This window comes from Mus caroli, chromosome 10, assembly GCF_900094665.2.
Source record: "Mus caroli chromosome 10, CAROLI_EIJ_v1.1, whole genome shotgun sequence".
In the NCBI taxonomy this organism is placed as follows: Eukaryota; Metazoa; Chordata; class Mammalia; order Rodentia; family Muridae; genus Mus; species Mus caroli.
This window is the reverse complement of record NC_034579.1, coordinates 55,398,214-55,422,720: the sequence shown is the minus strand read 5'-3', so window position 1 is coordinate 55,422,720 and position 24,507 is coordinate 55,398,214. Positions and strand designations below refer to the sequence as shown.

Genomic DNA, 24,507 nt, shown 5'->3' with positions numbered 1-24,507 from the left:
ACTAAGAGAAGGACTTTGGTCCAAAACTACTCTCTGGAATTTCCCAGCTGAATCGTCCTGAGACACATGGCGGTGGCGGCGGCGGTGGTGGTGGTGGTTACAAAGACAAACCTATAGGCCTCCGTACTTTCCCATGAGGCTTTTGTTATCAAGAACTACAACTCCCAGCATTCCAGGAGGTTACCTGCTCCTTGGGCAGGTGGGGCTTACAGGTTTGTCCTGGGTATTACATACCCTACTGGCATGTGTTTGAGGGGTTTCCAGATGGGGGTGGTTGCGGTTGGAGGATCTACCCGAGACATGAGTAACAGTAATACACCTTGCCTGCTGTGACAGCCTGTCCTCTGCAGCGGTGGCCAAGATAATGCCTTGCCTCCTGGAACTGCTTGTGCCAGGCATTTTAACACAGCAACAAGACAAGGAACTACTGTGCTTGCTACCATCCGCAACAGCAAGACCAGAGCCCCACTGCGAGCCAGCCAGAACACTGCTGGGATCGTGCTGGGGTCATATTGAATTACATCACAGACTGTTGCCAACCACGCCTGGTTCAGAAGGGGATGTGTGTATGTAGCACAAACATTGAGGGGAGGCTGGGGTTGCAGACCTTCTAAAACAGCAGTTCTCAACCTCCCTAATGGTTCCACCCCTGTACTACAGTTCCTCATCCAATGCTGAGCCCCCACCCCCAACCATTAAATTATTTTTGTTGCTACTTCGTACCTGTACTTTTGCTACTTTTATGAATCTCGATGTGGATATTTTTGGAGATAGAGGTTTGCCAGGCAGTCATGACCTGCCGGTTGAGAACCACTGTTCTAGAATGTTCCATGTCTTATGGAAGTTCTGAGGCCTTCCAGCATCACCACAGGCTCTGTAACAGCAACACAGAGGGCAGAAATCCTGTTGAAGCCCAGCACCACAAAACACCAGACAGATTCCTGGTGGCACTCTCTAGGAACTGTCCCTAAGCCTTCCAGAGAGATCTCAGACCTGGATTCTTGCCCTGGCAGTGTGACCCTGAGAGACCCACATACCTTCTTTTCTTGGCCTGTTTCCATGCACTAGAGGTGGAATGCAGATATTGGGCTTTACCCCGTCCTGGGTTCATGGAGGGTTGGAAGGAGGTGGTCCCTGGGAATTGTGAAGGAAACACAACACTGGCCCTGCATCGAGCACCAGAGTCAAAGCCAGAGTGAGCAGAGCAGCCCCTCTGCAGCCTGGGTTGCCAAGCCTGCGTGTAGAGTCTCCCCTCCCTGGCCTTTGCTTTCCTTGCTGAGGAAGAACAGGAGACTAGAATGCTTACTACAGTGCCTAAGACAGGGCAGCCTCAGTCAGAGCCACACACATCGATGGCCACTCTGGGTATTAGCCAAGAACACCCAGAGCAAGCTTGAGGCTTCAAGAGCAGCTGGTTGACGCACTATACTGCCCACGACACACACACATTTCCTTTGGAACCAGCCCCGGTTGGCATGGCCTGTGACCTGCTAACTCAACACTTAGATCCCAGTTGCCCAGTTCTGGCCCAGTCCAAACTCTTAGAGACATTGGAAAATTATCCGTCCAGGCCCCCATGTGTTGGGCTAGAGAATAGGGCCTGGGAAGGGGGCAGGACTGGGGGAGTGACAGGCCAACCTCCTCTGGTCTCCCTGGAGATGTCACAGGCTTAGCAGGGGCTGCTTGACACATGTCGGATAAAATAAGGGAAAATAAATAACAATGTTTATAAGAAGATTAGCAGGAAGGCAGGAAAATTTCTCTGGGGAGCCCTTGGCTGCATCTGGAAGTGACAGCCCCATCACCTTATCAGAGTCATAATGAGGTGCCAGGATTTGGGGTCATTAAAAATCCTCTCCGGCTGGGCTGCTCTCTCTCCATCGCCTTTGATGGAGGCCTGGTGGCTGCTTGGTCCCTTCCCCCACCGCCTTTCCACTCCCTTGGCTGTCCCCGGCTTGCCTGGGTGCGGAGGTGAGATGTTGATGTCCAGCTCAGCAGAAGTAATGCGGCAGGACATCCCAATTTGTGCCTGGGTCCCTGCAGGCACAGAGCCCTTCTCCCGGGGTGGATTAGCTCTGTTTTATCTGGGCTCCTTCAGAGAGGAAGTGGGGGGTAGGGGAATCTGCAGGTGCTTGTGTATGACTCCAGGCTGCACCATCCAGAGGGGCGGGCTGGCCACCAGCAGCCCAGGCAGGACCATGCTTGGAAATGGAAGTCTGGAAGGGATGCTGAGCAGAGACAAGTGTGGGGATGGAGCCAGGCTTGGACCTGAGCTGCACATTCACAGGCCTTGCATTGAAGAAGGGTTGTGGGTCTGTGATTGATCCGGTGGAGGGAGATGAACAGGAACCATTGAAGGCCGTGAGGGCCAATTGCCAGGGCAGGCACTGGGTGACCTGAGAAGTCAGGCCAGCAAGAGGGGACAGATTTAAACGCCAAGGTTCACAAGTGGCTGTCACACACATCCCTCCCTCCGGACTAGACACCCTGAGCCCTCTCCATCCCCACTGCTATTATGGAGAAAGCACTCCGCTCCCCTTGTCCCAAAGCTTATCTTCCAGGCACTCCATGCACGCTTGTAGTCTATCGATTTTTCTCTGCCGCTCACTGGTCCCATGTCCCTTGAGGGATACATTTGAGCAAAGGGATTATTATTAGGCAGGAAACAGGCTGGCAGCAGCCCTATAGGAAAGCCCTCTCAAGGCACCCACCTCTGGTCCACACGATGTCTTTATGTTCTGGGGAGATTCAGCCCCATCCTGGAAAGCCCGGGGTTGGCAGTTCAGTGAGGCTGGATTCATTTCCTAGCAGCTCCTCAGCCAAAAGCACTGTTCCCTGTTCAGTAAACAACCTGCCCGATTGAATGCAATAGCCTCGCCCCACTGTTGCATCTGACTGCTTGGAATATCTAAAGGTCTCTTTCAGCCAACAAAGGCCCACTGGTAAAATGACAAAGCCTCGGTCATCCCCGTGACTAGGCTATGCTGAAGAAGGAAAGGGGCAGCTCTGTCTACAAGCAGGCTAGGCAATGCAGGTGAGGCAATGCAGGTGAGGTCATGCCTACCCACCGCAGGTGTCCCCTCTCAGGGCCACACCTCCTCCTGCCTCTGAAGTTTCTGCTTCTCTCTCAGCTGCTTCTATTGGAAAGGACCTTAAATCATAGGCTCTGTCTCCCCTCTGAAGGAGACAGGGTCATGGAGCTGTCAAGGGGACCAAGTATGACTGATCCTAACTCAGGGGTAAAGCCAGCATTCAGTCATTCTCCATTGCTGCAGAACCCCCACCACCACCACCACCACCACCAGTAAGGGCCACAAAGGTCTCCCTGTGGCACTGCTGCCCACATAGTCTCTGTGCTCTGGGCAGGGACGGATGGACTCCTGGTTGCTCAAGTCACTCTGGGACTTTGATATCTGAGGTTCAGACAGAGCCCAAGAAGAGAGGCCCTTCTGGACAAGGCTATGGCTTGGACTCTTTCCATAGAAGTTTTGTGGCCTCTCTGTGATAATCAAAGACCCTTTGGGCATCAGATCTGTACCTCAAATCAATGCACAGCTACAGCAATAGTCCAACTTCAGACAGCCTCTGTGCCTAGTTTCTTACCTCCGTCCCGCCTGAGCTCTGGAGTCCAGGAGTTCCTGGCTCAAACCTGGGTCTCAGATGCAGGGTGGGAGGGGCAGCTCAGGGTCAGAACAGTCAGGGGTGCTTGCAGACTGGTCCTGCCACTGCACTTGAGCTGGGTACTAGGGCTTTTGTCGAATATCTGAATATCCGGTCCCATCAAAGACCAGCCTGGGGCCTTGCTGAGCGGAGGACTCTAGGAGTGCAGGGTGGAGTGTTGTCTTTGCAGCTGTGACACCCAGTGCCTGGGGCCCCAGTGGCCTAGGATACGCTGCTCAGCTTTCAGTTCTGGTTCTGGGCTCCGTGCCGGCTCCTGTGGCCATGAGGGGTTTCTGTGTCACACTTACTGGCGGTGACAGAAGACCAGATTTAGCACATAATTTACTTCTGAAAAAACAGTCGATTCAAGGCCACCCCTAGCATGCTGTCTCCCTCAATTGCTTGCTTCCAGTGTTAATGCACGAGCTCCTGATAATAGCAATAATAAATAATAGCGAGTATTTATGGGGCGCATCCTAGGTGCCAGGCACTGCTGAGCGCTCTATTTGTAGCACCCTGCTGGAAGCCAGGAACACTGTTACCCCACTCCTCAGATGGAAGCCCCAAGTCTCAGAGACATCACTGCTCCTGGGCTGGCTTGCACCCAGATCTGGAAGACATCATTCCTCTTGACTGCTGCGAGAAGCTTAACCATCATCTCCCGGGGCTAGCCTGGGCTGCAGTGGGAAGTCCAATGGGTCTTGACTGTGGGAATGAGTAGCTGCAGGCTGGCTATTGTTACTGCTGGTCCCTCCTCCCCAGAGTCTGTCCCTTAAGGGAGCCCATCCCACATTGCTTCTTCCCTGGTGGCTCAGCAATGAGTCACTTCCTGCACTTTGATATCTGCCCGGGAAAGGCCACATGACAAGTTCTATTCTATTGGAGGAGCCAGAACTCATTAGCTTATACAACATCCTAGCTGGCGGCAGGGCAGAGGTGGGTGGGGTGAACTCAGAAGCTCCAGTGGACATTGCTCTGACCACCCCCACCCAGAACTCCCAAAACTCTTTCATGAGCCCCTGGATTAACTTGTTTTGATTGCTGGTGTGTATGTGTGTGTGTGAACTGAGGCTGGCCTCCTTGTGGCCCAGGACTTCTTTCTCTGTCTCAGAGCCGATCCTGGACCCTTCTCTGAGGTCAGGGAGGGGAGAGAGGAAAGAAAAGAGCTAGCTCCAGGAAGCGTTTGTGGGTTTCTCTCTCTCTCTCTCTCTCTCTCTCTCTCTCTCTCTCTCTCTCTCTCTCTCTCTCTCAACAAAGCAAAGCATTTCTGTAGGCAAATGAGCTGGGGAGGGAAAATAAGTCACCGTTGGAGACCAGCATGATTAATGACCAAGGAAATGAGTGACCAGCAAGACCGGGGCTGAGGGAAGCAGGACAATTGAGTCTGAGCACGCGACGCATAGCTAAGTGTTGGAGGGGTTCTGCCTGGTTGGTGGACTGAGGCTGAGGTCTCCCTGAGCGGGAGCTTCCATTACAGGAAGGAGACTGACCAATAAGAGCAAAAACTCAGATGACGGGGGTGGGGGTGGGAGTGAGGTGGGGGAAGCAGTCAGGAGGGCCCACGGGGGAGCAGGGGATGGGTACATCATCCTCCCAAGCAGATATCAGCCCTGAGTTCTCTCACATGTCCTCTGCCATCTTCTGTCATGGGCTGTGTAGGACAAAGGATAAGAGGGAGAACATTCCACAGCTCCTAAGGTCTGCAATCAAGCTAGCCTAACCCTTCCCCCTGACCCCACCCCACCCCACCCCCGCCTGTGACCTGTCCCTTCCTCCCAGCTCAGTATGCTCACATAAAGGGGACATGCCTTGTCCTGGGTCCCAGTGATGGTTATCTATGCCTCCCAAATGCTAGGACCCACAGCTTGTGGGGCTTATAATCAAGGGCCAGACAAGGGCTGAGCCCGGCCCATAGCCACTTAATGTGTACTTGTGCTGGATTCACAGGGGCTCTTAATTCTTGTCAAGAGTCCTAGCATATCTTAGATTGAAGGCCAGCGGGATGCTCAGCCCTCCCCCATCCCCACAACAGACCCTCCTATCTCCCTGACAAGTCTTTCCCTGGCCTTGGGGATAGCATCTGTCTAATGGGCATCCGCTATGAGTCCCGTTTAAAGGTGGTCTGCTCATCTGCAGTCTTGACCTCCACCAGTAGCCACATCCCTTCACCGGGGCAGAGTAGAGTCTCCTCCAATTCCAACAGATACCCTGACCAACACAGGGTTAAGCCCAGTGGCTCCTCCCTTCCTCCCTCCCTCTCATGTGAGCTCTTGCCCATGTGACAATGGACCCAGGGCTAAGAATAGGCTGGCTGGCTGCTTCTGGATCTGCTGGGGTTTCTGTGTCTACCAATCTAGGGTGCCCCTAGTCTGAGTCCTGTGGCTTCCCCACCAGGCACAGGGCTGAGACTCTAAAACCTATTTCCCAGCTGCAGACAGAGCCCAAGAAGAGAGGTCACTTTGGATGAGGCTGTGCCTTGGATTGTTTCCACAAAGTCCCTTTCCATGTGGCCCCTCTGTGACAATCAAAGACCCTTTGGGCATCAGATCTGCACCTCAAACCAGCTGCAGCGTTGGAGCCAGAGAGAGAAGAGAGGTCTCGGGCCCCAAGGCTGCTCTGCTGGAGAGCCAAAATTTGAGGCAGGGCCTGGTCCACTTACAGAGCCCACCCAGCCCCTGTCTCCATCTTCTTTCACCTTCCCATGATCCTTGTGTGTTTTACCCAAGCCTCAGCCTTTGATCATAACATATGTAAACTGAGGCACAGATTGGTTAAAAAAAAATAACGGTTTGCCTAGCTGTAAGGGGTCCATCTGTAACTAGAGTCTACATTCTTAGCTGTCCTGAAAACATCCCACCACCACAAGACAACCCTCCTCGGCAAGCTGTCAATCAAACATCCCTCTAACTTCCAGGGCTTAGGCTGAGGTTAAGAAGAAGGGACCTGACCTCCAGCAGCAATCTGAGTGGGCACATCCTGCCAGAGCCTGGTTCCCTTGTCCCCCTAGCCTCCACGCCAGGGGGAGGGGGTGGCTCACGTGTCTGCTAGTCCCTCCCCCTGAGAGGGAGGGGTGGTTCACGTGTCTGCTGGCCCCTCCCCCTAAGAGGGAGTGGGGTGGCTCACGTGCCTTCTGGCCCTTCTGGCCTCCTTTGCTGCTGAGGGTTCAGCTCTGACTCCCAGCGCCCCAGCTTTAGGTCGGCTCCGTTCCAAGTCCTTTTATTAATTCTCTTGCTGCAGCAAGAGCACTTTAATTAGCCCAGCCGATTTATCTATATAAATACAAACGGATGGCGGCTGGTGCTCCACAGTGGGGCGGGGAAGTGAAAGAGGAGCTGGACCAGCAGGTTGCCTAGGGCAGAGGAAGTGAACACGGCGCCTTCCCAGCAACCAAAAATATGACTTTAATATCGTGTGCACGTGTGCGGGCGGGCGGGCGGGCATGTTCTGAGAAGTGCTGTCGCTCTGTGGTGGGGACATACATGGCTTCAGAGCTGAGTTCTGCGTTCCCAGAAAGTCCTAGTCTCTTCTTTTGGAAGCCACATCAGTGAGTCCCCACCTGATGCAGAGGCCCCTTCCTTAGGGTGGCAAGGGACAGGTGACAAAGTGACCATGTTCAAAAGCTGCCTCTGGATTCCAGGACTGAGGCAGGAGACTGGGCGACCACTCTGTCTTGCTTACATAGACCTCAAAGGTCAAAGCCACTTCTCTAAGCACTTGAAATATCTGGAGAGGGGCAGGTGGCAGTGTAGACTCCACAACTGACTGTCTCACTCTGCCATTTCCAGGGTGCCTTTAAGGGCGAGTTCTTTTCCTACTCCATGCCTCAGCTTACCCCTCTGGAATATGGGAGCATCATGGGTTGTGCTGGGGACCTGGTGACACCTTCTTCAAGCCTCTCAGAGCAGCAGGAGGTGATGTCCAGCTGAGCTGTCACTCATGCTGGGGTTGAGACTACAGTGGAAGGTGATGCAGGAGCTTGCTTATTTCAGCTACTGGCATGTCCTCAGGGCGCCTGAGCCTCTTGCTAGCCACATTCTCTTCATCTTCTACTCTGTAAAAAATGGGCCACTGTTCCGGTGAGGTGTCTGTCTAGCTGGGGATACATGTGACAAGGGACCTGGTGGTGAGCAGGATTTATGGAGGGAGACTGTTGTTGCTAGTGGGGGCTGTGGACACAGGAGGTAGCTGTTGGGAATAGGGTCCAGGACAGCTGTCTGAAGACAGGGGCCTTCCTGATGTAGCTGATGGCTCCTTCCAGAAATTGAACACATAGCATCTCTCTTTGGCTCCTCCTGCCAGACCACAGGTTGTCTGTCTTTGGAGGGAGCCCTGTTCTTGTCATAGGAACCAGACAAGCAGCCTAGAGACAAAGATTAGAGATGGTATGGAGGGGATTTCTAAAGTGAGGCAGCAATAGCAGGAAGTAGAAATAGAATGTGATGCAGAGTCCCTTCTTCTTGTAGAAATCACACTACTTAACACTGCTCATGGGTATACACATACACGTGCATACACACACACACACTCATACCACACACACACACACATATACATACACCACACAAACACACACTTACACACCACACCATACACAGACACACATACAACACACTTACATACACACACTACACCACACATACACACACCACCATACTATACAGACTCATACCACATCAAACACACACACACACACACACACAACATACATACAACACCACACACATAAAACATCACACCACACACATACCACACACACCATACACATACCATATACACACATATGCACACACACCACAACACACATATACACACAACCCACAAACACCATGCATATGCATACACTATACACACACCATATGTACACCACACATCAGACTACACACAGGACACTCTTTACATAACTCACTATGCCGGACACCACACCACACATACACTCATACTATAAACACACCATACACACAATACACACCGTACTCATAACAAACATTCAACACACATACAACACCACAGCACACACACACAAACCATATACACACCACACACACAGACTTCACACACACAACACACACTGTACACATAACATACACACACACACACACACACACACACAAAACACCCCATCACACCATACATACAGACACACCACACATGACATACACACCACCCGCATACCACACCACACACAAACTACACACACACTCCACATCGTATTCCCCACAAGCACACACAGTCAGGCCGTGGGACAGGCACCTTGCTGCTGTGAATTCCATGCAGTGGCAGAAGCCATGGTAACAATGGTCCTCATGGAGTGTCCTCATGTGTGTGACTGGGCAGCCACAGCCCAGGGGTTGCTACCCCAGAACTCTCTCATTGTATCCCTGTGGGGACCTGGGCCCAGTGTTCATGTTGTGCAACAGTGCTCTGCTGCTGGACATGCCCAGAGCCTCCAGGCTGCCAGTTTCCCTCTTCTAGGCCCCCCATCCTTACCTGAGGCCAGGCCCTGGGAAAGATTGAATCCAACCCATCCCCGTGGCTCTCTGGATACAACAGGTTGAGCCGAATGGCTGCCCTGATTTGGTCTCAGGCCACTCACTCTTCATTCTAGTTTCTGTGGCCTCAGTGTCCTTGTAGGCTTGGAGGTAAAGGGGTGAACTGTGCCCTATTTCTTTCTCCTGAGCCTCTGTATGCAGGAGGCAGGGCGCCTGGGAAACACTGGAAGCCAGGATGCAGACCTGTTTGATACTCTGTTGCCTCCTATGTGAGCTGGATCAAGCTCAGCCCTGCTCTGGGGGCTCACCTCCCCCATGAGGCGTCTTCCGGCTCAGCCCTGAAGGATTCTAAGCGGAACCTCCAAAGAACAGAGAGGGAAGAGCTAAAATCACTGGCTTGGGTTGTCAGGCTCAAAGGAACAGATTGGTTGGGGGCAGACTCACCTAAGAGACATCTTGGATTTGAACTCAGATTTTTCCTGAAGCTCCTCTGACTTCCTTGGCCTTAGGTAAGAAAGAACGATGTGGGTCAAGACCCTGATATCTAGAGGGAGAGCAGCTAACCTAGCCTCATAATGGTGAGACTCCTTTCCAGTCAGTCTGTCAGGTTAGAGGGGACATGTACAAGGACTCATCACAAGGACTTGATGGGGCTAAGCCACCCCATGTCCTGCTGAGTAGGTTTCAGATAAGTGTACCTCCCCTGCTGGAGTTGTCCCTGACACCCTGATTAGAAATGGCTGCCCTGTCTGTCTGCATCCCAAGCTCCTCATCGCCCCAGCTTTCCACTGCCTTCATAGTTAGTACCCTTGGTATGTGAGACTTGTCTGCCAGGGTCTGATAGAGGTGTCTGCTTCCTCCAGCTGGGACAGACACTGCCCATTAGATCCCTGCTATAGCCGGGTACCTGGCACCCTAGGGAGGTTCTAAATGAGGAGCTATGGGATGGGCCCCTGAAAAGATGGCCGCCATGTAGCCTGCTGTGAAGGCTGGCTGGCTGGCTGGCTGACAGCCAGGGCACCCGGGGAAGCAGCTGGGCTTGTCAGGGTCAGAGGCCAGGGAACTGATATTCTCTGTTTGTCTACCTAGTGTGACACTGAGTCCTAAGCCAATAGGAGAGCCAGGTGAGGTCAGCCTGAGGAAGAAGGACACGTCAGATCTGACTCCAGGACAATGAAAAGAAATGAAGGTTACAGGAAGAAGCAGAGGGGGTTAGGAAAGACGAGAGGGACCGTCACTCATCAGCAAGATGGGGCCATCAAGTTGTCATTCCAGGGCCAACTCATCTTTCCTGTTGTCTCTCAGCAAAGTAATGCCAGGAAAACCCCTTCGCCCCAGCCAGAGGCCTCTACCTGGAAACCCAGGCGGCCAAGCTCATTCACCCTTTTGGCCCTCATTGTGCCTGGGCCGGAAGAGGAGGCACAGGGAGAGGCAGGGACTTGCCCAAGGTCACGGAACAGAAGTGTCCAGTCCCCAGGTGTCCCAGCATCCTGAGAAAGGGTCTCTCTGTGCTCTGCCCAATTCAAAGATGATACATCAGCATGGCAACTGCAGCCCTGCTTTCCAGCAGCCTAGCAGAGCCCCGCCCGGGTGTCACATCTATTTCTGGGCTTGCTGTCCAGGGCCTGGGGTCTGAGTGTCAGAACCTAAAAATAAAAAGACAGATTGTCCTCATTGGCTGTAATTACTGCCTAAAAAGACTAGTGTGGAGAAAGAATGAGAGGGGGAAAAAATCCCAGGCTGAGCATCAGTCACAGGCAGACAGATACCAGGAAGGAGGGGCTCTGGGCACATCACAGGAGCCTCCTATCCTCACTAAGGAAGCGGTCCTACCATAGCCTCTGGTCTCTGTGAGTTAGAGACAGGCAAGCCATGTGGGGGAACCAGGGCCCATTCATCTGTGCAAGCTGTAACCGTACAAAGAAATCCCAGCCTTCCCTTATAACCCCGTTCTCTTACCTGTGTGATGAGACTATCTATTTCCTTAACAGATAGGTAACGAATGCCTTCGGTATACAGGTGGTCCCTAGTGCTCTGTCTGTGGAAGGCAGAGGGGTAAAGCGGGCTGGAGTCAGTCGGGAGGGGAGAACAGTATGTGACTGGGGGAAGTTCCACAGATGAGTGGGGTAGGGTGGAGACTGACCTGATGGGGGGAGGGGAGAAGCCATGCTCTGGAAGGAGGCAAGTATGCTCAGACTCCCCAGAAGGGAAGTTCCTGTGGCTGGGGCCCTGGAGGCAAGCAGGGTGATTTGGCAGAGCGTTATGGGGCCAGATTCTATAGAGCCTCATGGCTCTTGTGGAGTGTCTGAATTTGATTCTAAAATGGATGCAAAGCCACGGGAGGGGTTAAGAACGGGGGTCATGTGAGACTTGGGGTGTCGTTCAGTCGATAGAGTACCTGCCTAGCATGCATGAGGCTCTGGGCTCAATCTCCAGCACTGTGCAGACTTGGGAAAGCAGTACATGTTTATAAATGCAGAACTCGGGAGGCTGAGGCAGGTCGATCAGAAGTCCAAGGTCATCCTCTATCTCATAGTGAGTTCGAAGCCAGTGTAAGCCAAAAAAAAAAAACGTCCTGAGGAAAGAATGTGGGTCATAGGTCATATGGGCCAACTGTAGCTTTATGGTGGCATCTCTGGCCATTATGTGACTAGAAATGGGGAGGGGACTATTATGACATCCAAGAGATGACTGGCCTGGATAGGAGTGGTGTTGTGAAGTGACAGGGAAGAGAGAAAGACAGGTACCAAGGATAAAATGAAGGTGTCCAGACTGAATAATGGGGTGGGTTCTGGGGTCTCTGAGGGAAGGCTGGTGTCTTGCCAAGCGATGGGAGTATGGAGTGTTCTGCTTTGACCGAGGTGGTTTTGGCCACCTCCATGGTCACCTGTCAGATGATCACACTGGGTAGGTGCAGGCAACTCTGTTCTTAGGCTCTCTCCACCCTAGAAGGTGCAGAAGCCAGACTTCCAGTCTTTACCTGAGCTGGTAGCGTTCAGTGTGGTCCCCTCTCCTGATGCTGAGCCATGGCGGTGATCGAGGTGCGGCTGCCAGCTGGTCACAAGAGGCAACGATGACACTTGTGTATGCTGGACAGCTGACTGGAATAAAGGACAAGCATATTTTCAGCGTGATGCTCCCAATCTGCCGTGTGACGTAAATCAAAGAGCCCTGTGCGGCCAAAATGAACTTAGCACCAGCTCCAGTCACAGATACAATGAGAAGCCACCAGAGGGCTGTCCTCTAAGACCACTGGGCCCAGTGAGATGGTAGGGAAGGGGGTTGTACCTGTCGTCAGTGCACCTCCCAGCAACCTCCTCATTCAGTGCAAGCCTCCCGGCCCTTCCCTGCCTCCAGTTCCCCTTCTGCATATGAGAGGATGCTGCGTCTTTCTTGTTCTCTCCAGTCTCAGTTCTCTCCTGACTGCTGGGCACTGTCAACGAAGACCTGTTCTTAGACCCACTGATATGTATCAGCTTGTGCTCTGGGCTGTCATATTTCCCAGCAGTGCCAGCTTGTTCTCAGTAGAGCCACGAGGCTTCTAGAGCTTAAGGTAGGTAGCGTCAGTATGTCTTAAAGAAGAAGCTGTGGTCCTGGACCCACAGATGCTATCGTTTAGACAAGTTTCCGGAGCAAAACACCCCATGTAAATAGGCAACATCGACAACAACAGCAGCCACCTCACCCCACCCTGGTGCACTGAGTAGGTTCTCTGCACACAGTGTCTCACTTAATGTCCCTGGAACCTACCCTGTTATTAGCTGCATGCTATAGAATGGAGGCTCCAGGAGGTTGCATCACCCTGTCTGACTACAGTCAGCAAACTCCTGGGTTCTGTGATCACTGTCTCACGCTGCCGGGACTCTGGGAGCCTGTTCCATGCCAGCCTCGACACCAGGCCCTGGGCTTATAGTAGTGACTCAGACTCTAGGTCCCTAGAGTTTTGGGGACATTAGAGTCAGAGTCCTGAGGCCAAGACCCTGTATGTTGCCAGTTAGAGAAGGAGGCCAGGGAATCTATTCTGCTCACATTAGCTCACTGGTTAACCTTTAACTTGTCACTCCATGGGTCCTTCCCCCGGGCCCCTCCCAAGCCTGGCCACAGAAGCTGAGCTAATGGGCTGATGACTGGGACGGGGGCTTGTTAAGTGCTCTGTGTGCAAGAGGCCCCCATTAAAGCCATTATCTGTGGGCTGGGCAGAAGTCACTTTGCGAGTGGACTTGGAGTGACCACAGATGGGCATCCCACTGAGGGCTGTGGTTACAAGAGCAGCCCCCCTCACCCCTCCCCACCTCTACCACTCAAACATCTCTCACCTTAGGGCCTATCCTCTCTGACATGTCTCAGGTTAACCTCCCCAGGCTGTAGCCACAGCCCCACCAAACCAGCCAGCCCCTGCCAAGTGTCCAGCTCATCTTGTCCATTCACTAATGTGCTCTAATGGGCCTGTTTAGCGCCTCTGTCTGACTGTCACCTTGGCAGCTAATTGCTGATGCTTCTGCTGCTCCAACTACAATCAGCGCTTGTGAGTGCCTCTGCAGCCTGGGAGGCTCTATCCACCCTGTCCTTGGCCTCCTGCTGCAGACCAGAACAACAGGGCCCCTTTAAGAGCAGGCAGCCTAGCCTCTCTGAACAGAGAGGCTCCTGAGCCTGAGAGTTTAGGATAGACAGACAGACATCAGCCCTAAGCTTCACAGAACCAGAGGGCCAGGCCTCTAGGCACAAATTCATATCTGTCCTATATTCCTTCCTACCACGCCATCCCCCAAAGACAGTGAGAGGACCAAATGAGACCCAGTCAGAGTGACTGAGTTAGGGAGGGCAGACAAGGACTCACATAGCTTCAGCTCCCACGTGTGGAGGGGAAGAAGACATATTTACCCGAAGGTCATCCAGGAACCTCAAAAACCACCTGCCCCCACGTGACCACATCTTCTCTTCATCCAGAGTATGTAATGTCACGTTCCAGCCTTCTGGTCACTCAGGGCAGAATACTGGGGTCCTTCCCTAAGTCAGGTCCTTAGGGGTGTGCCCTTGAAGTAGACGTTGGGACCCCAGTATCTTTCTCTCTCCTGGTTATCATAACAGGCATGAGTTTTCTCTGCTACACACTTCTGCAGTGGTGCAAGGTACCATCCCAGACCCAAACGTGTAGCAACCACACACCTCTTCCCTTTGTAAGCTGCACTGGCAGACAGAAGCACGCCCCTGGGACATGCCCTCAGCATCTTCACATGAATGACTGCTGTGGTCTCCCCAGCCTCTCTCCAACTCCAGGGTCCCCTTCGCTCCCGTCCACACAGCATACAGAGCTATGGAGCACTCTCACAACTATCAGCCGTACGTGTCACCTGTTCATCTTAGAAACCTCACCTACACATGGCTGACTGAGGATGAAGTTCAGATCCCCCTCTGAGCTTCGAAGGTACCACTGCTGCTGCTGCCGCCGCCTCCTCCTCCTCCTCCTCCTCTTCTCCCCTCCCCCTCCTTCTCCCCTTCTCCTCCTCTACCATCTCCTCTTCCTCCTCCTCTTCTTCCTCTCCTCCCCTCCCCCCTCCTTCTCCCCCTCTCCTCCTCTACCATCTCCTCCTCTTCCTCCTCCTCCTCACCTCTTTCTGACTCTGCCTCGAGGCTCCAATCCCACGGCATACCTCTTTTCTCTAGTTGAACTATGTATGCCTTTTCTCCCTGGCAGACCTTTGCCTGTGCTGTTTCCTTTCCTTTGAATGCTTGGGCTTCGGGGCTTTGTATTCACCAAGACTGACATGCAGTGAGAAACGGAGCAAGTTGGAACTGACAGTAACACTTGTCTGTTTAATGAACCGTGATCACTGGATAAGGATGTAAAAAGAGGTGACAGACAGACTGACAGGGTTCCAGCAGTGCCCATCCCAGCCGTGAAGACTCAGACGTGTGACCTCTGTGCACCCCTTGCCCCAGGTCAGATGAGAAACCAATGTTCCTCTTCTAGGGGTGGCCCTCATAATAACATGACTTGGGGCCTCTGACACTAAGGCAGAATAAGCAAGGCCCCCGTTGATGGCAGCCATGATGAGAATGGCCTGGCTTACCAGAGAAGCCATCCCTCCTCCTCCTCAGCCTGGATGATTCTTGTCCCAGCAGCACGGTTGGCTCTCCAGAAAGATAGCAGGGGCTTGGGAAAGGCTGCCCACCAGAAAAGGAGCCCTCAGGCCATGAGTGAACATAGAGGCCCTTCCTCAGTTGTGCTGGTGACTCTGAGTGCCAGTCCTGGGTCTGATAGGTACCATGATACCTTCTTCCTTCCTATAATACACACAGATTTGGAGGCTGTCAGGAATGTGGGGTTTTGTGAACTCCTAGAGACCCGTGGGAGAAGCTAGCATAACCATTGACTGGTCCAGGACCCTCTGAGATGGGGCAGGTTCTGCTACAAACAGGGATGCTATTCCTGCCATCCACTCATCCCTGCCGCTGTGAGCTGGGCTCTGAGCAAGACTGAGGCCTTAAGCCTCAAGTCCATCCATCACAAGTCTCACAGGCCCAGAGAAACTGAGTCCTGATCCATCCTGCAAGGGCAGCCTGGTGTAGCTGTCTGAAGACCTGACCCACGTCTCTTTCCCCTGGTGAAGGGAGATAGGTAACCACCGGGGGTATCATGAATTCCCCAGATCAGACTCTGCAAGGGTCCTTTACCCATCTGCTACCCAGTCTTTACATCCTGGGGCAAACCACCCAACATGAAGCTTCGATTGGCTGGGTCCTCAGGCTCTATGGCTTAAAGCAGAATTAAGTCCATGTTCTTCCATCTGATGGTCTAACCCAGGCCCTTTCCCCTAAACCACATCTTTAGATCTTAGTTGTCAGCCCAACAAAGGACCACCCCAAGCAAGCCCATGTGGCCATAGCATCCCTGCTTCTAGCTGAGCTTGAACAGAATGTCCCTCCCTGTGCCTTGGCTAGTCCCTTTGGCTCACCCTCCCTTCTTGATGTTCCTCTGAGACAGATCCTGTCCCCCTCATTTATGAATTATTGATTTGCCCCGACTACATTACGCTCTGCCAGCCTCTTGGCTCCTTCATCGTTCTCCCTGGGGTGAGCCTGCAGCTAAGATCACAAGGAGCTGGAGCAGAGTCCTGCCCTGCAGATACCTCAGCTACGTGAAGCTGAACTGACAAACCCTGCCCAGACTAGGGAACGGTGCTTCTAGTGTTTTTCTAGCAATTCCCAGGACACATGATCTTCAGCTAGTCCTGTGGCTCTTACTGTCTCTTTCCTTCTTTCCCAGAGAATCACTCAAATGCCCTACGATTCGGCAGAGGTCAAGTGAATATCCTGAGGTCACAGCCAGTGATGTAAAAAAGCAGAGGTTGTATCCTGATGCCTCCAAACCAGCTTCACCCATCAGCCCAGCCTCCCAGTCCTGCCCATGTTAACAGGGTCAGGAAGTACTCCATAGCTTTCCACTGGGTGATCTTTGGGGGTGTGTGTGCTGCATTTGCCCAAGAAGGCTCTGAGATGGTCTGCAGGGGGAACTCTGTGGCACCTTGACTGGTTAAGGTGCCCTAGGTCATTTGATACTGAAACTTTCAGGACTTTGAGTTCTGCAAACCCCAGATCTCACCGGACTCTATGGAATCTGTGAGCCTCTTCATGCCTTTCCCTATATTGGGAATATCTGGATTATGACTCGGAAGGGAGACGCCCTCAGGGAGTGTAGCTGGGATCCCTGGCTATGGGACTTGAGGAAGCCAATCAACTTGACAGGCGGCGTGGCAGGTAGAAAGTGCTAGAGCCCGGGGCTCCCAAATCCGGGAGCATCCATCACTCATCATGTGCCTTATCAATCACAGTAGAACGAATGTTCTAGTGCACAAAGCTGGCTAACTCTCTACCCCATATGTTGTCTATTTCCTATTTCAATTTTATCTTATGTATTTGTGTCTGTGTGTATGCCTGTGTGTACTGTGTGCATGCTTGGTGCTTGCGGAGGCCAAAGAGTGCACTAGATCTCCTAGAACTGACATTACAGGGGGCTGTGAGCTGCCATGTCAATTCTGGAACAGAACCCAGGTCCTCTGGAAGAATAGCCAGTGCTCTTAACCACTGGTCCACCTCTCCAGCCTCCATAATTTTAATGGCTAAGGAAACTGAAGCACAGAAAGATTTTCTTTCTTTCTTTCTTTCTTTCTTTCTTTCTTTCTTTCTTTCTTTCTTTCTTTCTTTCTTTCTTTCTCTCTCTCTCTCTCTCTCTCTCTCTCTCTCTCTCTCTCTCTCTCTCCTTCCTTCCTCCCTCCCTCTCATTCCTTCCTTCCTTCCTTCCTTCCTTCCTTCCTTTCTTTCTTTCTTTCTTTCTTTCTTTCTTTCTTTCTTTCTTTCTTTCTTCCTTTCTTTCTTTCCTGTTCTGGTCACTTACCCAACATCACAGTCTCTGGAACCTCAGTCAACCTGGCTGCAAAGTCTATATTGTTGTTTCTTGCTTTTAGAATTTTGAGACAGGACCTGGCTATATAGCTCAGGCTAGCCCAGTACTCCTTGAATAATGGGATTGCAGGTGTATGTTGCATCACACCCAGCTTCAAAGCCCACACCACCATCATGTCCACCCATTCTGGGATGAGTCAATGTGTCTCACTGGGTCCCAACTAATGTCTATGGCCAATATGGCTTCATCATCCTCAGCTTATTCTGCAGAGGGATTCTGTCTGGAATGCCATGGAACATTAAGAAATGGAAGGTTGCTTTTGCCATTTTTTGAGGGGGGGGTCCTACCCTTGAAAGCAGGATGGAGCCTTACCCTGCCTCCTCCAACAAAATGGATTGAGCTTCTCAGGTGGCATCCCTGGGGATGCTGGGAATGTGGATTCTGGTGGCTCCAGGGCTGGGGACAATCATCCTGTCTCTTGCTTTGGGCCCCTTTGGGATGGCGTCAGGTGAAGCCCTCCTCTACGACATTCCTCAGGTCAGATTGCTGTAAATCTCATCAGAATCTACAGCCTGTAATGGCTTGTGAATTGTGGTCCATAATTCGGCTGGTGCCTGGGTTGCAGGCTCACTCACTGTTCCTTGTCCTCCTTCCCTGCAGCTCATACAAGCCCTCGGTAAAGTAATAAATTGGAATAAGGGGCACCCTGCTAACTAAATTTCACTTGTCAGCTTTAAGCTCTCATGCTGGGTGTTATGTTCACACAAACATCTTAAACTCTCTCTCTCTCTCTCTCTCTCTCTCTCTCTCTCTCTCTCTCTCTCTCACACACACACACACACACATATATTAGTATTTATAAATACATCACTCTGTGAGTTCCCACCCCCTTACATTTTCCAGTCCAATATTGCTTTATCAAGGGAAGTCTCCATCCTTGCCAGAATTCCTTTTCTCAAGGTAGGACTAACCCAGAGCTTAGCACAAGAATCTTCTCTGAGCAGAGTAGGGCTAATATGGCTTTAAGAAGCAATACTTCCTGGTTCATGACACCTTAGACCCTCAGAAAGGTTGATCACTAGGAAGAGGCCTCCAGGTTGTCCCAAACCAAACTCTTAGTGAGGACCCTTGGAGGTGTCCGGGCAGGAATGTTCAAGTCAGTTCCAGAGCTGAAGTTTTGAGGGAGATCAGAGACCCGATGCTGAACTGGCCATGTGCCAATGGCAAACTGCAGATTCACTTTTCTGAAGCCCCTTGGCTCCTGCATCTGATATTTGGGCTTTCCTTGTGTATTTTGCTATAAAATCTGATTCCCAAATCATTTGGTCCGGCTTTGTAACCTAGATCAAGTGAGAAGTGGTCTGTCTTCTCTGAAACTCCATTTCTCTGAGTAAGAGAGAGGCCTGTGAGCATGAGGGTTTCTAGCTGGCAAGTTAGGCATAAGGCCATAAGGCTAGCCCTGGAGGAGGAGGCACAGGGCCTATGGGACAGAGACCCTAGTGGTCATGAGCAGATACCTCCGGGCCTGGGAGAGAGGGGCACCCAGCATCAGCTGATGCCTATGTGGGTGGTAAGAATGCATAATTTCTGTCCTTTCTGGGCACCAAGATGAGTCAAGGGTGAATGAAGGAGCCCTAGTTACTCAGAAAGCCCTAGGGGGACAAGAGAGCCACCAGTGGTTGCTGAGGGGACGGGAGAGGGGGCAGTTGCCAGGTCTGTGAGCCAAAAGAGATATTGTGCTGTAGCAGATAGACCCCTAGCATCAGAACCAAGCCAGAGAGCTAGTCTCCAAGGCCAGAGCCAGGGGTCTGGGGCAGGGCATGGGTCCCAAAATAGGAGATGGATGCTGGACCTGGGACATCTGTTTCTATCCCTAAAGAATAAGCAACCCAAACCAGGCCTAGAGGCACACACCTTTAATCCTAGCACTTAGGAGGCAGAGACAGGCAGATCTCTGTGAGTTCAAGGCCAGCCTGGTCTATGTAGTGAGTTCTAGGACAGCCAGAGCTACCGAATGAGTCCCCTGCCTCAAACAAAACAAAATAAAACAATGAAAACAAAAACAACAAAACCCAGAAAAGAAAAACAAAATAAAGACAAACAAAAACGAGCAACTAACAATAACCAGCCTGGGGATGGTGGTGCGCACCTCTAATCCCAGCACTCATGAGGCAGAAGCAGGTGGATCTCTGTGATTTTGAGGTCAGCCTGCTCTATGGAGAGTGTTCCATGGAAGCCAGGGCTACACAGAGAAACCCTGTCTGGGAAAACCTAAACCAAACCAACCAACCAACCAACCAACCCATCCACCAACCAACCCACGCACCCACCCACCAACCAAGAACACAGCCTTTAACAGCGCTGTCCTCTCAGCCTTAGCTTCTTTATCTGGCAGTGGGAATTCTTGCAGGTTGGGGGTCAAACTCAGAAAGCACAGCCAAAGACTCTGGCAGCTGTGGCTGGTGAGTGACAAGCAGTCCCGGAGGCCACTAGAGTGGAGGACTCATGCTCAGCCCGTGAGCCCCTACCTGTTGCAGGGACTTTGTTGTCCCAGAAGAGCTTTGGCACCTTTGGGGTGGTGTCCAAGGTCCTCTGGCCACCTCTCAGCCCTGTTTATTAACTGATTTGGGTGAGTGGATTCCCAAAGGGCCTCTGTTGAGAAGGGAGGGGAGAGTCCAGAGTCACTGGCCTCTTTGGAAGGGTTTAGTGACATCATCCTGTTTCATAGCCAACCATTGGGCTGAGCTAGACACCAATGGAAGAGCTAGGGGAAGGACTGAAGGAGCTGAAGGGGTTTGCAACCCCATAGGAAGAACAACAATATCAACTAACCGGATGCCCCAGAGCTCCCAGGGACTAAGCTACCAACCAAAGAGTACACATGGGCTAGTTCATGGCTCCAGCTACATATGTAGCTGAGGACTGCCTCATCTGGCATCATTGGGAGGGGAGGAGCTTGGTCCTATGGAGACTTGATGCCCCAGAGAAGGGGGATGCTAGAGGGGTGTGGAGGGAATGAGTGGGTGGGGAGCACCCTCTTAGAGGCAAGTGGGAGGGGGATTAGGTGGTGGGGGTTGTGGAGAGGAGACTGGGAAGGGGGGATAACATTTGAAATGTCAACAAATAAAATGATTAATAAATAAATAAATAAATAAAGTGCCTTCATCCTATTACCATCATCATCAATTAGCGCCCTTCCTCTCTCTGACAGGGTCTCATGTAGCTCGTGCTGTTCCCGAATTTACTTTGTAGCCTAGGTGACCTTGGGCCCCTCGGTCCCTGCCTCCACCACCTAAGTGCTGGGATTCCAGGTATGTGCTGCCATGGCAGGCTTATGCAGGGCTGGGGATGGTACCCAGGGCTCCATGTGTGCTAGACAAGCACCCCACCGGCTGAGCTGCGCTCTGAGTTGGAGCTGAGCTCTTCTGATGCCTGTTCCCACCAGTCTTGTCTGACAGGTGAGAAAATGCAGAACAGAAAAGCCATGGCCATGCACAGGCCCATACAGCAATGCTCCTGTCTCAGTCTTTCAGTCTCACCTCGGAGTTCCCCCAACCGTGTCTTCCATCTCCCCCCAGCCCCCGGACCTCCCCCCATGTTCTATGATGAGGATGAAATGTCTCCTCACTGCTGGCTTAGTAAATAATATTCATGGACACACTTTTCGTCTGCCATGAACAGGGAAACTGAGGCATGGCACAGGCTTTCCTGGGCGAGGCTTGTGTCCTGTGCATTCATATGCCCAGCATTTTCCAGATTCAGTTCATTCTAGTTCTTTCTCCTTGCTAGCTGGAAAAAATGTGGATGGACAACTCCCAGGATAGATAATATGTTATAGAAACATAGTCCTAGTGATGGAGAAAAGCAAGCTGGGTTTAAATCGAAATTAACTGCATGACCCATTATCCACACCCTCTATCTTGCCCTCGCCAGCCCCCTGGACAGAGAAGATGAAGAAAGACTCAGTTCATCTTCTCGACCACTGAACACGCATCGCCCTCCCCCCTGAGGCCCTCTCTCCCAGCCCCCAGCCTCTAATCCCTTTAAAACGTTTCAAAGAACACAGACAATGGGGCTGGGGTATGTGTGCCCTTCCTGTGCCCACCTCACCAGAGCGGATGAAAAGGGATTGGGAGAGTCTAGGAGGCGGTGGTGGGGAGGTCACACCCCAAGGGACATGCTCTGCAGGAAGCAGGCAGGCTGGGGATGTCTGGGAAATGTGTGCTGGAGAGCAGAAACAGACTGGGAGATGACAGGTCAGTGCAGGCAGAAATACTAGCCTGGGAAGAAGCAGGGGTGGGGGTGGCTGAGGCACAGGGGCTGAGGATGAGGGCTTCAAACGACAGAAAACCCGAGGTCCTTGGGAAGGCAGGATACAGGCCGATGTCAAAGTCAACCCAGACCAAAAAGTGAGGGATGTCCCCCAAAGAAGTGACAATTGCCAGGCAGTCTGGCCCATGGCTACAAGCCCATTAGTTAGGATGCTAGGAGGGGCTAGGAGAACAAGGAGTTCAAGCTCAGAAAAGAAGTGAGATTATCCTGATTCTTGGCAGCCCTCTCTCCGAGTTAAAGTTTCCTTTTCTTGCTTCTGCTGGGCAAGCCTTCCTTTAAGACAGGCTTCTGACTTGGGAGCTGAGCATCATTCGGCCTGCCCACTGATGTGTTGGCTTCTGATTCTTAATGTCCTTGGCTATCCCTTTCTATCCATCCCCAAGTGTCCTTTTGCTCCTGGCCTGCCTCCCCCATCCATGTCACCCACTCAGCCTGCCTCACTCCTGAGTCACATACTCAGCTCCATCAGTCTTGAGAGTTCACAATCCATATGATGACCTCGCTCCTGCCCACGGGCTCTATTCATTCTTTTATTGTAATCTATGTCTGTATAAGCATGTGTGCCTTGAAGACCCTGATACTTGATGGTCCATCTCGGCCCCTTCACCCTAGGCTCTCTGCCCCCCTCCAGCCACATCACCACTGTCTCCTGCCTACTCACTGCTATGCCCTGCCTCCCTCTGATTCTGCTCCTTTTGGGGACATCTCCTATCCCTACATTCCTGTAATGCATCTGGGATGGATTTGTTCTGTGTCCCCAAAGTCCCCGTGCTGAGGCACACCATACATGCTGTGAGAGTGGTGTCTAACTAACAGAGGCTGAAGGGGACGCTGTGTGTCATGAGAGCCATGGGTGAGATACTGAGGGCACACGAGCAGGGAGTGGTCCCAGGGTAATCCTGTGCAATGGGGACAGCAGAAGTCTGCTGTGAGCATTTACCTTTGTCCCCTCTCAAGCCTTTCCCATCCTCTGTTGCTAGTTTTAAGTTTTCACGCTGGCCAGCCTGCCTGGTCTGTGTGATCATCAACACACCCGCGCACACACACACACACACACACACACACACACACACACACACACNCACACACACACACACACACACACACACACACACACACACGCGCGCACACACACATACACACATGTACACACATACACACATTTACATATACATGTACACATACACACAAGTACACATACACACACACAAGAACACATATGCATGCATGCATGCACACATGCACATACACGTACACACCACTTACACACATGCACACATGTGTACACACGCTTGCATACATATACACACATACACACACATACACACACGTACTCACACAATGCACATATACACACATGCACACACACACGTACATGCACACACATACCCACATATTCACACTCTTACATACTCGCACAATACACACTCACATACATGCATGCATACACACACTTATACATACATGTACACACATGCACGCACATATACACATGCATACACACACACACCCCACATTATCCTGTGTCCCTATCCATTATATCCAGAATTCTGTCCCTTCCATAGATATACCATATCTGGAAATCTATTGCCTTACAGGCACCCAGACAAGTCCCTCAGCCCACACCTAAAACTCTGACCCCCCAGGTAGAGCCTTCCATTCCCTGGGATCCCCCTGGCACCGTTGTCCTTTTCCAGTGCCCTTCTCTTGTTCTAAGTTCCTCCCTTCTCACTCTGGAGCTAAATGCCCCATTTCATCAACACCACCTTCCTCCACACCAGCCACATGAACCTGACGCACTCAAAGGCTCCCAAATCCCAAGTCCAGAGCACTTAGAATGCTATACCCCCTCACAGCAGGAACCCTAGAAATCTGAATCCCCAGGGTCTGCCCACTTCCCACCAGTGTGTGTGTGTGTGTGTGTCCATCCTTCAACCCTCCTTCTTTCCTTCTCATAGGAAAAGGCTTTTGGGACTCAGAGTTACACAGCCTGAGAGAGGGAGATACCCACAGTCCACAGGGAGAGCTTAGGACTCACTCCCAATGTGGTGTGTATGTGGAGGGGTGACTTCACTATACACAAAGTAAATGTTTGCTCCATTTCTGAATTCTGAGCATGGTTCATGGAGCATTTCAAGCAGGTCAAGGGCTGGGAGACATCGGCTTCTGGGTGCAGGGGGCAGGGGCGGGGAGGAGAGCTAGAGAAAGCAGGCTCTGTGGGCTCTCGGAGGAAAGGGTTTCTCAGCTTCTAGCCTGTGATCTGCACCTTCTCCCCACGCTCCTGGGCCAAAGGCTCCTTTTAAGAGAAAGCAAAGCCACATCCTTGTCTAGGAGAAGCCTGGGCTCAGTTCTTTTTGCCCAGAGAAAGAAAAAACATCAGTTAGGGTAAGCTATGGGCTTAGAAAGCTAGAGGGCAGAAGTGAATGACTGCGTCCATGTGTCCTGAAGAAATGAATGTGTTCCTCTGAGAAACTGGGGGCCTTGGAGAACTCCCAGTGCCGCTTGGAAGAATTATTTCCAGGAGAAGCCAGAGCCTACCTGCCAAGCTCTGCAGCCAGTGGGTGCCTTTGCTTCTGGTGCCGTGTGTGTCTGAGGTGGAAAGATAATCCTTCAATAATCCTG

General features: G+C 51.9%; 1 long non-coding RNA gene across 1 annotated transcript; it reads left to right on the top strand.

Annotated features, from left to right (window-relative positions):
* Positions 1-864: 864 nt before the first annotated feature.
* On the top strand, positions 865-10,819 carry LOC110302806. Its single transcript, XR_002378845.1, has 3 exons — positions 865-1,070; positions 9,659-9,727; positions 10,239-10,819. It is a non-coding gene; the product is annotated as an uncharacterized LOC110302806 (long non-coding RNA).
* Positions 10,820-24,507: the final 13,688 nt, after the last annotated feature.